At 45.3% G+C, this 16,127-nt stretch overlaps 1 protein-coding gene across 1 annotated transcript in view; it reads left to right on the forward strand.

Annotated features, from left to right (window-relative positions):
• Positions 1-16,127, forward strand: part of STARD10 (StAR related lipid transfer domain containing 10) — a 686,474-nt gene that overhangs the window by 599,906 nt on the left and 70,441 nt on the right. The window lies entirely within an intron of this gene.

Consider the following 16,127-nt stretch of genomic DNA (forward strand, 5'->3'; position numbering starts at 1 on the left):
TGGCATGCTGTGGCCCCAACAAGACCAACACAGCTGGCATCAAAGGACCGTAGCACAACAAAGACTCAGCGAATGATGTCCATGATGATGTGCCCTATAGCCATGCAGAACAGTCCAGTGAGGTGTGTAGGGCAATAGTCCCAGTCATGCATTGTGGTGCCACCTGTGTGGAGTGTAACTGTCGCTGTGTGCCAGTCAGGGGCCACAATGTCTGGTACAAGGCTATTACTGAATATGGTGTCCCAGTGGGGAGACATGTCGTTCAGAGTTCTCTGGACATCACAGCCTGGGATTTTGTAGGGTGACAAGGGGCCAGTGTCCTAGGACATATAGAGTGCAGGTCAGTACTGTGTAGGTGTGACCGCAGGTACACCGCAATGTTCCTGCAAGGAATGTGGCCCTGTAGGGAGTGAGAGGGTGTAATGTTAGCAGTGAAGCCATCAGACAGCATATTGCCAACATCACCTGTTACTGTCATGTTCCAGAGTGACAGTTGTATGTGTGAGCAGATGTGGGTATTGCATACGACTACTGACATACCACCATAATGCCTTGTGGTACATCTGGGAATGTGTCACAGTAATGTGTACATAGCTAGTTATGGAGTATGTGATGAGGGATCCCGTGGCCCTACCGAGGCTGACCAGTGAGTTACCCCACCCATGGGAATGTACACCACTGTGCAACAGCCCCCACCTGTTGTTGTAAAGTATGTCCATGGAACCGCACCCCCAGAGTGGTGTCTGTTATCTGGTGTGTACCATCATGGATCTGTGTGGAATAGCATGATCCATATTGTCGTGTACATGCTAATGAAGTGTACTGGGGTATGTCTCAGCATTTGTATGTGCATTGTCCACCTGCACGTGTGTCATGACGTCAAGTACCGCTGTCATACGACATCTGTAGTAGGTGTTGTAGTACTCATCTACTGTGTATGCCATGAAGTGTGTGGTGCCGGTATGTGGCTAACAAGGGTGAGTAGCATATGTTCGGATTCCACCAATGAGGGGATAACCCCAGGTGTGGAACAGCAGTCACATGTTGGTAGTGTCCATGTCAAGGATACTGTTGGCCTTGGAGGTGGTGTGTATGGGTTGAACCAGCCGAGCGGAGGTTATGACTCACGGAAAGCGTACGCCTAATGTGTCGGAACATGTGCGGCTATCACAGTTAAGTGTGGGCTACTGTCAGTCTCACATCAGTAGCAGCAGTATGAGCCCAACTGTCCAGTACACCATGAAATGAGGTCTGGTAACCATGGGGTAATACTGTGCATAGCAGTTCCGGGCACAGTTATTTGCACGTGGAGCACCTGTGATGCATTGTGCTAAGTAACCAGCCGGGATGTGTGTACAACATAGTGGAATATGGGGACACCTCAGACGTGGGTGTGCCAGTCCAGATACGTGCCTGAGAGGTACGGTCTGTCTATAACCAGTCATTACAGGTGTGCTCTGCAGAGCCAAGAGGCAGGTCCCAGTCACTGCAGAGATATTGAAGTGGTGCAGTATCAGGTGTGCCTTGCCTGCATGTGTCACAGAGGATGATGTCAAGCATTGTGTTACATGACCACATGTTTTGCTAGCCAGTTCCCATTCTGGTGGTGACTGTTATTGGACACTGTGCAGGACAGGCAGTATAAAAGCAGCAAGAGTCCAACATGTGATCCGTACTCCCAGGGCTGACAGGTGCAGGTCAACTGTACCACAGCATCATGTTGTTTGACCAGGTCTGTCAAAGTGGACATATATCAGATGCCTGTGGAATGACAGAAGAAGCATGGACAACTGTTGGGAGCGACACAGTCGCTCGTTGTACAGTGGTAACAGGTCCAGATGACCACAAAATGCTCCCCAGGGCTCAGACCACACCATCAGGGCTACAACACTGGTGGGCTATTGCATGTCCCTGCACACATAGTCTGTGCCCTGAGGTACAACTTCAGTCACACAAACATGGAAAATGACAGTCACATCGTACCTGCTGAGTTGTGGCATGTTAGGTTATGTTGCAGAACCAGTTACCTAACAGCAGGATGTAAGTGACTATTGCCTTGTGTAGCCTGCTGAGTGGAACAGCAGTGTGACCACCGACAGTCACCTATGACAGGTGTGTTGTGTATGTTATGACGCCAAGTACGGCTAGATTTGGTGGACGTTCTGGTACGGGGGCGGGTTGTGTGATGTGGAGGGTATGCTGGGTAGGCCATTATGCATCCAGGTGTGTTGCATTTGTTATGGCCAGTTCCATCAGGACCAATCTGTGGGTATGTGACGGTGACATATCTATACATTTGTATCGCACATTTCCATATTCATATGTTTGTGGGATTGTATTCTACACTATGGCCTGTCTGCTTGTCTAGCAGCTGTTTCTACATGTTTGTGTTTCTTTCCACTTCACCCGCTGCCCCCTCGTACACCTCCAGTTCACCTTTTCTGCATACGACAATTATCGCCTTTGAGGATTTTACCATTACCCATCCACCCCTCACACGCAAATTCCTCACACCCCATAGATCACTACTTTGGTTGTTGGCCCATGACATGGCCAGAGTAACACATTGACTATCCTACATGTGTCAGGTACCTTTATGGTTGTGTGGACTACCGTGCCATGTTTGCTTTCCACATGCTATACCTTACGCACATAGGTACATGCCCATTCTTCACTTTCATTACTTGGTTGGTATACCCGGGTACTACCCATTTGACTGTGTCACATACAAGTTCGGCTTATACCGCTGACTTCCGGATTTTGCCAGCCTGTTGTACTCATTGGTAGGATGGCACCTTTTCCTATGTCCAAGCTATTCCTTACACATATCCGACTGTTGTGGACAATCCCTCCCCACAGTCAACAGTAGTGTTTCCACCTTTTCAGTTGGCCACAGTGTGACATTTGCGGTGAATGCAGCACATTCTACAGGCCGACACATACCCACGGTCAGTTCGGCAGATAGAACGTACAATTCTTGCCTATATCTAAGCTTATTCTTGTAGCATTTCGGTGGCTTATTCTGTTTCTTATGACATTTATGTAATATACGTACGGAGAAAAACTGTTTAATGCAACTATTATATGACGTCTAAGGAATAATTATGTCCTATAATCTCTGGACATTTGCCATTTTTACAAGTTTGTGTCAGGACACATCTGCCCACAGAGGGACTGTCGCTCGCAAAGTGGGACAGGTGGTAATCTTAGTCGATGGTATGGATCATACTGTTCCTTTCGGCCTACATGTGTCCTTATTGTTGTAGCTATTTATATACTCCTTCTGTTTTGTTTACATGCGTATTCTATTTCCTATCAAATTTGGTATGTGAAATACAGACATACCTTTTGTATGTGACTATTACATGCCTTGTGGGATATGATTCGGACATACGGTCACTACATATATCTACATTTCTCCTTGTGTATTTTGTTATGGACACATCTGCCCAGCTATGTACCCTCCCTCACATTATGGGTCAGCTGGTGAACCTCTCCATTGGGCTGGACGTATCTACTGGCGGCGCGCTAACATATGATACGTTTCACTTCCACATGGTATAGCTATCAACACTATGTTGGACTACGGGCACACGGTTTTCATGTCATTTGTTCAAGGGTAGGGACCGGTTATTCCCTACGGTGCATTTGTGTTTGCTTCTTCATTTTCTGTTCGCAGTGACTATCTTGCATGCTTTGCATACGTTTCAGTATCCACGGACACTGATAGGTGTGATTACTATTGCAGGCAGAATATAATATTCAGCAGTTTAGGTTGCTCATCGACAGCCGACATTGACACGCCTCCATGCGCAACTTCGATATGCCCCATGCACTCGTGCATGTTTCCTATGCACGTGGCTGTGGCGGCTGCACGCCTTCATTAATATGCACATGGCGCGACTACTCCATATATACGCTGCACGGCCAGTGCAAGCCTTACGCCGGCCTTGCGCCGAGCTTCATGAATCCCGGAGACATAGTTTCCATTAGCCAACTTGATACTGTGGGTTTCATGGGGGGGGGTTTTACAATCTTTATGAATTTTAGGCAACCCTCTAAATGTAGGAACTGTAGGTATCTCTACCAACAAATATCTATATAATTCATTATCAATGAAATTTGTCATTAAAAGATCATATAACTAACTGTACTTCTCTAATAGTCTTGTTCAATTGATGGTTACTTAAACGTTGATCAGTTTCTGTGTCACTCAGTATATTTTTCATTTTCATTTCATAATAATCACTGTCTAGAATCACAATGGCTCAAGTAAAGGTTGGCTAATGGAAAATATGTCAATATATGTTGAAAAACAGTTAAGACCAATAGTAGAACAAACAGATTCAGTTATTAGAGATACTCAACAGTTTCTTGAAACTTTTTCCAATTATGCCTTTACAAAAAGTAATATTTCCATTTGCTATTTGGTAACTCTAAATGTAATGTCATTATTTACGGCAATTCCTAATAATGTAGGCATGGAGTATGTAAGATTATTTCTGATAAATAAAGGGATGCCTAGGGAACTTTCATGAGAGTTATGATGCTAATGGAAGTTATTTTAAACAGGAGCGTGTTCTCATATGGTGAAAGTTATTATCTACAAACAAATGATGTGGGGATGGATACTCCCTGCGCCAATTCATACGCTAATCTAGTGATGGCGCATTGGGAATACACATATGTTATAAACAATTTATTATTCAAAGATCATATTAGATATTATAAATGTTTTGTAAATGTTTTCCTCTTATGGGAAGGTAATATTGATAAACTGCAAGAATTTATAGAATACATCAATGGCACAACAAACTTTTTATCATTTACAGTAAATTGGTCTTTGGATAAGATAGAATTTCTAGATGTTCTGGTATGTAAAGATGTGAATGGGGTCCAGACTGAAATGTATTGGAAAAGCTGTAGGAAAAACACCCTTTTACATCTCAGTAGCATGCATCCTCCACACATATATCAAATTATAGTAAAGAGTCAAGCATTAAGGGCCTCTTGACTGACAAGTGATGATTCCATTTTTTGTGATACTTTAATCACTCTGAGAGATGAGTTTAGGGTGAGGGGTTATAAAACCAGTGAATGCAGTGAGTTGTTTGAGAACATTTATTTATTTATTTATTTCAGTTTGATGACAGGGGGGGGTCCCACTGGGCCCCAGGAGCCCGTTTTCAGTGGAGGCTCGGAGAGATAAGCTCCAACTTTATATAGTAAACATTAAATTGTCAGATTAAAGTTACAATTCAGGATGCAAATACATAAGATAAGCAAATTACAGTTAATATACGGGGTGCAGATACATTATAAAATCAGAGACATGAACTGGTACATTGGTAAAGCTCCACATTACATAGTAAACATTAAACTTTCAGATTAAAGTTACCATTCAAGATGAAGATACTTAAGATAAGCAAGTTACAGTTAATATTGAGGGTGCAGATACATTATAAAATCAGAGACATGAACTGGTACATTGGTAACTTTGCATATGAGTCATATGTTGAGAGGAAAAATTTCAATGGTTGTATAGAAAATGTGTCTTGTTGGGTAGTTATAGCAGAACAAGTACAAATGATAGGGAGAGGAGAACAGGGAGAGCAAACTAGATACAATGTATACAAAATGTACATGAGATAACAGAACAGGGAGAGCAAACTAGATACAATGTATACAAAATGTACATGAGATAACAGAACAGGGAGAGCAAACTAGATACAATGTATACAAAATGTACATGAGATACCAGAACAGGGAGAGCAAACTAGATACAATGTATACAAAATGTACATGAGATAACAGAACAGGGAGAGCAAACTAGATACAATGTATACAAAATCTACACGAGATAACGCTGAAGAGTGAGTAATTTCTAGGGGAGTTAAGTAGTAGGCAAAGGGGATACCCTATATCAACTTTATTACAAGCTGAGGTAAGTACAGACTTGCAGTGGTATAAGATAGTACTGAATTTTATTTTTTCTGTTTATGGTTTCATTGAATATTGTGTTAAAAGTAGTACTGCATTTATCTGCTTATTTATTTGTTTACTGAAAATTGGAAGCTCTCTCTCTGTTCTCTCCCTGTCTGCAGTTAGTTTTCCCCACCCACCGTCCCTGTTCTTGTTGTGGTATTAATATCGGTGGCTTTGGAACTGACTGCCCCTCCTGTAAGTTTGTGGTTGAACACTCCTCCTGGGCCCATCTCATTTGCTCACTGAACCGAGTACAGTGAGATCATATTTTGATTTCAGACACTCCTACCATTCCCATCTGTTCAGCCCTATCCCAGCTCTATCCTAGTCTAGTCTCATTAGCTCCTCCTGCCTAATACAGAGAGAACATTTGAGTAGGCATACTCACTTAGGTCCTGAACATGTCTGATTGAAGACTGCTGGAACAGGGCTCAGTTCTGAGGTTTTTTACTGGTTAATTGGGTAATTTGTTCAAATCAGTTTGCTTGTTTTCTATTGTTATATAAAAAAATATATTTGCACTTTATCTGCTTTTACTGTATTTGTGTTTCTTCCTACCTTATTACCTTATTTTGCTTTTGCCTCTTCTTAAAAGTACTCAGTTGTGTTTATTCTGCTGCATTTATTACTGATTGGTAGTATCCTAATTAAATTGTAAATGTTATTCTAAGTCTTTGACATCCACCCCAACCCAGGACCACACACACACACACACACACACCCCTCCTTGCCCAACCATTTCCCCTCCCTACCCTGCACCAACCTCTAGCCAACATATCACTAGCCACCACCCCTCCCCCCACTTCCTAAAACCAACAAGACTGACCTATTCTTTATAAACTTTAACCTCCACAGTATCGTAAATAAAATTGTTGACTTCCTTGCAACCCTTATCACCCAGTAATAACAGAAACCTGGTTAAAGCCCCACATTAAAGACAAGTAAATTATTAGAAAATGGATACAACATAATTAGACAAGACAGACCAAACAAAATGGGTGGTGGTATCACCATTATGTATAAACATACACTCAAACTAGTACTAGTGAACTGTGCCCCTCCTGACCTACCCAACTCCAAAATCCTAACAACACGCCTAGTAATAAACCCAAACAAAACTATTATTATCATAACCACCTTCATCCCTCTGGCAACAACCTACTCATAATTGAAAATCTTCTCTCCTGGACATCTTCAAATTTTAAACAGGAAACCATCATCCTAGGAGATTTCAACCTTGATTGGCACTCCTGCAACTCCAGCAACCCCTCCAATTTCCCAAATCTCTTCAATTTCACCCAAACCATATCCTGTCCTACCAGTCTTGGTAAACACTCAAAAAGGCAGTCCACTCTTGATTGGATACTAACAAACTCAATCTAGGTTACTAAGGAGGCTGCCTTCCAGACTCCCTCAGTGACCACTCAACTACTTTCCTGTACAAAACATGAGTGCAGACACAAATCAACACAGTATATAAAATTGTCCGGAACAAAAAAAACTTTCTCTCCCTCCACTTTCAACCTTCTACTTCAGCAAAGTAACTGGTTACCTATTAGATACCTCCCACTCGATCAGGCAGTCCTTTACTTCAACAACATCTTTCTTAAAATACTTAATCCAGCACCCACAAGAAAAATAAGAGCAAAAACTAAGCACATACCTTGGCTAACTAAAGAGACCATAGCACTGCTGAAGCAAAGGGACAGGGCATGGTCCACATACCATACTACCAAAAATACAACAATCCAACATATCTACAACTCCATAACCAGGCTAAAAAACAGATAAAAACAGACAAGCAAAACTACTTTCTTTCATGTCAACAATCTCATGAATATAACCCCAAGAAAACGGAGCAGCCTTCTTAATGTAAAACATAAATGGAGCAGCCTTCCTAAAGTAAAACATAAATGGAGCAGCTTTACCAGTGTATATGTGTGTGTGTGTGTGTGTGTGTGTGTGTGTGTGTGTGTGTGTGTGTGTGTGTGTGTGTGTGTGTGTGTGTGTGTGTGTGCATGTGTTGTTTATATGACAGGAAATGGCAAGGTGTAATGGTGACAGCCCTGAGATTCTCTCAGTAATTAGTATTAGCTGTGTTTGTATTCAGGGACCTGATTACAATGTTGCAAGCTAGGTTATTGGTTTACTGGCCTGTCTGATACTCCATTCAAGTAATAAGATGCCCACAAGTACAAATCTGATATGTTCTGTCGGCATTCTTTCTGACTGGCAATTAATTGATGATTTGGCTTAGATAACACAATAATGCATGGCTGTGGTCACTTTTCCTCCTGACTGCATACCAGTCAGAGTTTGCCAGAGAGGGTAAATATTTTCTAAGCTTTTCTCTGAACAGAAATTGTGGTAGTGCTGTAGCTAGTATTGGTCACTGCACAGGATGACCACCATGCCACTTTGCCAGGCACACTATATTTTCCTGTGTTGCAGTGTTTAAGGTTGTTAGTTATTAAAAATATACCTGCCTGTGTTTTATGAGATACCTATGCAAATCATTGTTTTATACCGCAGTTTCCACAACTTTGCGATGTTCAGGTCACAGTATTTGTTAATTAAAAGTTTGAGCAAAAACATTAGGCTGATAATACTGCTCAGCAAAATATTTTACAATATAGCCAAAACAAATTTACATTAGTTTCCTGTTTAAGAACCTATAAAAAGAAGTTATGTGCCTACCATAACGTTCCATGTTAGTTGTCTTCATCTCGCCTTCTTTCTTGCTGGTTGGGATCAGAGCCGATCCTCAGCTCCAACTCAGCCATCTTCAATAGCTCGAGAGCTTCTTACTGGCTCAAGGCTACCCCTTATCCCATGATGCCTAGCGATAGCTACCCAGATTTCGTTTGAAATAGCTAACCCCAGACATAGCCAGAGAATAAATCTGTCCAAACAAATAGGTTGAGTATACCTGCCATACTCTCTAAGTCAGTAGAGGAAACAAACCAGAGAACACCCAGCCAGTGAAACCAGAACTCCTCTCGGTCCAATAGGACAGGGGGATGGAGGGTGGGACGCAAGAAAGAAGGTGAGATGAAGACAACTAACATGGAATGTTATGGTAGGTACATAACTTCTTTATGTTAAGTTGTTTATCTCACCTTTGTTCTTGCTGGTTGGGACAGCATCCCTAGCACCTACAATCCTGGGCAGCTCATTGGAACAGACTCTTCAGAACAGTGGAACCAAAGTCAGCTCTGCTCCTGGAGACCATATCTAGCTTGTAATGAGAAATAAAGGTATGAGGATTTGCCCAAGTAGCAGTTGCACAGATAGAATCCATGGGCAACCTAGACTGGAAGGCTACAGAGGTGGCCAAGGCCCTAGTAAAATGACCTTTCGGTTTGATAGGTAACTCTTTGTTCCTTAATTGATAAATGAAAGTAATAGTGTGAGACAACCACCTGGATAAGGTCACCTTGGAAACTGGGAGACCTTGTTTGCCTAGAGCATAGGAAACGAATAGTTGGTCTGACTTCCTTATTTCCTTAGTCCTGTACAGGTAAAAATGCAATTGTCTATGAACGTCCATTTGGTGTAACTTGTACTCTGCCTTGTTGGTGTGGTTAGGGAAAAACACAGGAAGGTCTACAGATTGGTTTAAATCATTTTCTGAGCAGACTTTTGGAAGAAACGAAGGATTAATCCTCAGAGCAATCCTGTCCTTATGAAAAACCAAGTATGGAGGATGAACACATAGTGCCTGAAGTTCAGAGATGTGTCTGGCTGAAGCAATAGCTACCAGAAAGAGTGTCTTCCAAGATAGAAACTTAATGGAGCAGGACGCTGCTGGTTCAAAATGGGGCAGAGTTAAGGAAGTTAGTACCAAATTAAGGTCCCAAGGAGGAGGGGGAATCTCTCACTGGAAGCCTAAGGAGAGTGGTCCCTCTCAAAAAAGCTTTACAGAGCTTATAAGACATAATGTTTGAATTTGACAAACCAACATGAAAGTTAGAAATGGCCACTAATTGAACCCTGATAATAGCAGAAGTGGACCCAGAATGAAAAAGTTGTGCTAGGAATTCCAGAATTTCGTGGACTGGGGCTGAAAAGGGATCTACGTTCCTAGCCTCTGCCCAACAAGAAAAACGTTTCCATTTACTAGCATAAGTTTTTCTGGTTGTGGACTTGTGAGCGGAGACAATAATCTCAAGCACCACCGGGGAAATGGTGGAAAGCCTGGCTAAGGTTGGAAGTGGAGCAATCAAGCTGTGAGCTGGAGAGTTTGGAGGGATTGATGCAACCCACCTGATTGATGAATCAGTAGGTCTGGAATCGGATCCAGAGTTCAAGGCTGATCGAGAAGGTACTGGTGCAGGAATGGGAACCATATCTGTCGAGGCCAGTAGGGGGCAATGAGGATAATTTTGCAACCCAATGATGTTGCTTTCTGTATGAGTTTCGGAATCAGGGGAAATGGAGGAAAGGCATAAAGAAGTCCCTGAGGCCAATCGTGGACTAGAGCGTCTTTGGGTGAGTGACCTGGAAGTGGAAGAAGGAAGAAGTAGTTGCTGCATTTGCTGTTGAAGGGGGTGGCAAAAAGATCACAGCAAGGCTGTCCCCATTTGTGGAAGATAAGATCCACAACTTCCTGATTCAGAGAGCACTCGTGAGGCATGAGGATAGCTCTGCTGAGCCTGTCCGCTATGACGTTGGACCTCCCAGGGATGTCCATCACAATCAGAAAACGTTGGGAGGAAATCGCCCACTGCCACAGTCTGAGTGCTTCTCAACACAGGGGGTAGGACCTGGTTCTGCCCTGTTTGTTGATGTACCACACCACTGACATGTTGTCTGTTTGAATTACAATGGTCCCAGAAGGAAGAGAGTCCTGAAGGGCTTGCAACGCTAGGAGCACGGCTCTCATTTCTAGGATGTTTATGTGCAGATGGTACTCATGAGGTTGCCAAGTGCCTTGGACTGTCCTGCCCTGATAATGCCCCCCCCCACCCTATCAGGGAGGCATCTGTGGTCACTGTGGCTACCGGAGGGGGCTGAATGAAGGGTCTGCCCTGAATCACTAGTGGGGAGACCATCCACCAGGAAAGGTGCCTTTTGCATGCTTCTGTAATCATGATCATGTGAGACATGGGCAGCTGTTGGAAAGACCACTGTGTGAACAGAAGCCACTGAAGGATCCTCATGTGAAAGCGGGCCAGTGGGATTAGAAGAATGGCTGCTGCCATGGAACCCAGAGTTTGAAGGACGAACCTGACTTGGATTAATTTGCTCTGCATTAGAATTTTTACTTGCTGATGAATTGTAGACACCCCTTCTAGCGGTAGCCTTGTGGACATGTTTCTTGTGTCTAAGTCTGCTCCTATGTAGAAGATAGATTGATAGGGCAACAAGGCAGATTTTTCAAAGTTTATTGTAATGCCTAGCTGGGAGCAGATTGTGATTGTGTAGTCCCTGGCTTGTAGAAGTTGATGCCTGGTAGTAGCAGTGAGGAGCCAGTCGTCTAGATATGGAAACACCTGGAATCCTCGACATCTCAGGTGAGCCATGACCACTGCCATACATTTGGTGAACACCCTGGGGGGCTGTGGTGAGACCAAAGGGCAGACCTCTGAACTGGTAATGACTGGCTCCCAGCCGGAAACGAAGAAATCTCCTGGTACGCCTGTCCATCTTGATATGGTAGTACGTGTCACGAAGATCTATCAAGCACATCCAATTGTCCTGACCCAGGAAGGGTAGAATGGACTGTAGTATGACCATCCGAAACTTTGTTCTTTGTACAGGCCTGTTTAGTCTCCTGAGATCCAGAATCGGTCTCCAGTCCCCTGTCTTTTTTGGTACCAAAAAAACCTTGAGTAAGTTCCGGATCCATGCTGGTCTGCCGGGACTTCCTGGATGACTCTTTTTTTCTAGCAGTTTTGAAACTTCTATTGCTGCTTGGTCCTTCAGATTGGGTGGAACATCTGGAAGGGATTTCCTTGAAGGTAAGGGGGGTTGACAGAAGGGAATTTTGTAACCTCCGGATATAATGGACCGTACCCATCTGTCTTGTGTTAAATTTTGCCAGGCTTTTTGGTACAGTGAAAGTCTTCCCCCGACTGCCTCCAGAGGTGAGCAGCCAGACAACCCTTCAGGGATGCTGAAAGGGCTTGTCAGAGAAAGATTCTCTGTTGCCCTGGTTCTGCGGACCTCCTCTGCCACGAGGGCGGTGTCTGTTGTTATTGTTTCCCCCTCAGCCCCTGGAGGAAAAATCGCTACATGTGTCAGGCAGGGCTCCCTGGGATTTTCGGAACCACATCTTGCCACGCTTCTGACCTTTGGGGTACGGTCTAGAAGGAGTGGAAAAATGGACTCCCACAGCAGAGAGAGTCTTGCATTCTTGCTCACACCTAGTCAAAGTGTCTTTCACCTGTGGTCCAAAAAGAAAGGAACCATCAAAGGGGGTGTTGGTGAATGACGCTCGAAAGGGTTCCACAAAATTACACAGCCGCATCCATGCATGCCTCCTAAGGGCCACACCCATACCTGTAGCTCTACTTGCCCTATCGGCTGCATAGGATATGAGCCTCATGGAGGAGTTAACTACAGAATTAAGTGTCGCCAGCTGGGAATCTACTTTAGCTTGAGCCCCCTCAGCTGATGGATCTTGAAGGGTATCTCCGAGCTCTTTAAGGAGATCCCTCTGAAGCCAGGTAAAATGACATAGGTAATTCAGTGACCTCATAGAAAAGGTCACTGAAGTGAACATTCGCTTCCCATATCTGTCCATCGTCCTAGACTCCTTGTTAGGAGGATGGACAGATGAAGAGGTCTCCGCTAACTCTTTTTTGATGGCTGCTGCTACCACCATGGCATCAACAGGAACACCTTTGGTAAGGAACTGCTTATCCTGGGGTGCTGTGATGAATTTGCCAGGTCTCCTCAGAGTTGGTTACACTGTATCCAGAGCTGACCAAGCCTTTCAAGCCACCACTGCCATAAGTGGATCGAAAGGCGGAGAAACCCAGGAGGTGGAAGGTCGGGAACCGAAAGCATCCAGAAATACAGACTCATCCTCGGTAGGGGCTAGGGGATTCCAGTTCCCCCTCTGCTTAAGCATTTCTAGGATGTCCAAGAAGGAAACATCTTCAGAGGGGGATCTTGGGGACCCTTCCGAATCATCTAAGTCTGTATCAGAAGTGACTGACTCAGGGGAGTCAATGTGCTTCCTCTTGCACTTCTTCTTACGAGGGGGCTCCTCTGAATGATCAGAGGAGTCCTCGGAAGAAGTGGAAACACCCAATGGGGTGCCCTGGAGCACTGGTTCCCTATGCTTGGGGTCTGGAGGAGGAGCAGAGGTTGGCACAGGCACTACAGGGGATGGAGCTGGTGGGGACCGATAGTGGAGCTGACTCAGTGGCCAGCACACTCCTCATGACATTGAAGGCGTCCCTGCCACAAAGCAGAGAAAGCTCAGGTTCTGAGGAAATCGGAATCTTTCTCCGCATCGAGGGAGATGACTCCGAGGCCAATGTAGGAGCTGAGCTCACCTGCGCAGAAGCTCCGAGAGGGAGAATGGGATCAGACAAGGATCCAATGCCACTCGCCCCCTCGGAGCCGACGAGGGAACCCCGGCACCCAGATCCCTTGACGGACGGCACCACCGACGGAATTGGAGCCGATATCGGAACCGAAGGAGATAGAGTTATCGGTGCCGACGGTTCCACTACTCAAACCCCAATGAACTCCAGCTCCAAACTCATTGGAGTCAGAGGAGGAACATCGAGAGAAGTGGACGGAGCCGACACCTGTTGAGGAGGGCTGGACAACATCTTGGCAAGTGCCTGCGACTTTAGCAACCTACTGACCACTCTCTCCACATCGTGATCCGACAGCCTAGAGGATCGAGAGGAGTGAGAGGATCAGTGACTGCACTCGCTCTGAAGCAAAGGAGACCGAGGAGCCGAATGTACTGATTCCAGTGAAGGGGACCTCAGCCTCTTGTGGCTCCGTGAAGGCTCTGAAGTCTCTGATGGAGCCGATGGGGAGATAGTCTTATTGGTGCCAGCCAGAACTGAAGTAGAAGGTAGAGTCTGAACTGAGGACAGCTCCAAACTTGGAGCCGACGGCTTGGTAGATTTAAGGGATTTCACAGTCTGAGAGCTCTTGGCCGGTGAATCCTGGGGTTTTAAAAGACCCCTAAGAATAAGCTTATTCTTACGCTCCTGCAGGACTCTTGGACTAAAGGCATGGCAGATAGAACAAGAGTCCTACAGGTGCACAGCCCCTAAACAATAGACGCAAGAAGTGTGCCCATCTGTCAGAGACATTTTCTGACAGCATGAGCCACACTTCTTGAATCCAGAAACTTTGGATTCCTTTGACATCCTGAAAGAAGGAAACAACAAATACAACAGCTACCAGAAGCAAAAATACAGTCTTACACAAAAAACACACTCTACTACAAGACTATAGCTAAAGGTTATTTATTTATTTATTTATTTATTTTTTTGTTAAAAGGAAAGCCTCTAACTTAAATGGCTAGCCTATGAAAGAAAGGTAAAAGGAAAGCCTCTAACCTAAATGGCTAACCTGACAAGAAGAGGTAGGGGGGTGGGGGGAGAACTCTCTAAGTTAAATGAGTTCTACAAGGAAAAGAAGGGAACTGCTTATCCTGGGGTGCTGTGATGAATTTGCCAGGTCTCCTCAGAGTTGGTTACACTGTATCCAGAGCTGACCAAGCCTTTCGAGCCACCACTGCCATAAGTGGATCGAAAGGCGGAGAAACCCAGGAGGTGGAAGGTCGGGAACCGAAAGCATCCAGAAATACAGACTCATCCTCGGTAGGGGCTAGGGGATTCCAGTTCCCCCTCTGCTTAAGCATTTCTAGGATGTCCAAGAAGGAAACATCTTCAGAGGGGGATCTTGGGGACCCTTCCGAATCATCTAAGTCTGTATCAGAAGTGACTGACTCAGGGGAGTCAATGTGCTTCCTCTTGCACTTCTTCTTACGAGGGGGCTCCTCTGAATGATCAGAGGAGGCCTCAGAAGAAGTGGAAACACCCAATGGGGTGCCCTGGAGCACCGGTTCCCTACGCTTGGGGTCTGGAGGAGGAGCAGAGGTTGGCACAGGCACTACAGGGGATGGAGCTGGTGGGGACCGATAGTGGAGCTGACTCAGTGGCCAGCACACTCCTCATGACATTGAAGGCGTCCCTGCCACAAAGCAGAGAAAGCTCAGGTTCTGAGGAAATCGGAATCTTTCTCCGCATTGAGGGAGATGACTCCGAGGCCGATGTAGGAGCCGAGCTCACCTGTGCAGAAGCTCCGAGAGGGACAATGGGATCAGACAAGGGTCCGATGCCACTCGCCCCCTCGGAGCCGATGAGGGAACCCCGGCACCCAGATCCCTTGACGGACGGCACCACCGATGGAATTGGAGCCGATATCGGAACCGAAGGAGATAGAGTTATCGGTGCCGACGGTTCCACTACTCAAACCCCAATGAACTCCAGCTCTGAACTCATTGGAGTCAGAGGAGGAACATCGAGAGAAGTGGACGGAGCCGACACCTGTTGAGGAGGGCTGGACAACATCTTGGCAAGTGCCTGCGACTTTAGCAACCTACTGACCACTCTCTCCACATCGTGATCTGACAGCCTAGAGGATCGAGAGGAATGAGAGGATCAGTGACTGCACTCGCTCTGAAGCAAAGGAGACCGAGGAGCGGAATGTACCGATTCCAGTGAAGGGGACCTCTGCCTCTTGTGGCTCCGTGAAGGCTCTGAAATCTCTGATGGAGCCGATGGGGAGATAGTCTTATCGGTGCCAGCCAGAACCGAAGTAGAAGGTAGAGTCTGAACTGAGGACGGCTCCAAACTTGGAGCCAACGGCTTGGTAGATTTAGGGGATTTCACAGTCTGAGAGCTCTTGGCCGGTGAATCCTGGGGTTTTAAAAGACCCCTAAGAATAAGCTTATTCTTACGCTCCTGCAGGCCTCTTGGACTAAAGGCATGGCAGATAGAACAAGAGTCCTACAGGTGCACAGCCCCTAAACAATAGACGCAAGAAGTGTGCCCATCTGTCAAAGACATTTTCTGACAGCATGAGCCACACTTCTTGAATCCAGAAACTTTGGATTCCTTTGACATCCTGAAAGAAGGAAACAACAAATACAACAGCTA

The sequence above is a fragment of the Protopterus annectens genome, chromosome 5.part1 (assembly GCF_019279795.1).
Source record: "Protopterus annectens isolate FY-2018-M chromosome 5.part1, PAN1.0, whole genome shotgun sequence".
In the NCBI taxonomy this organism is placed as follows: domain Eukaryota; kingdom Metazoa; phylum Chordata; order Ceratodontiformes; family Protopteridae; genus Protopterus; species Protopterus annectens.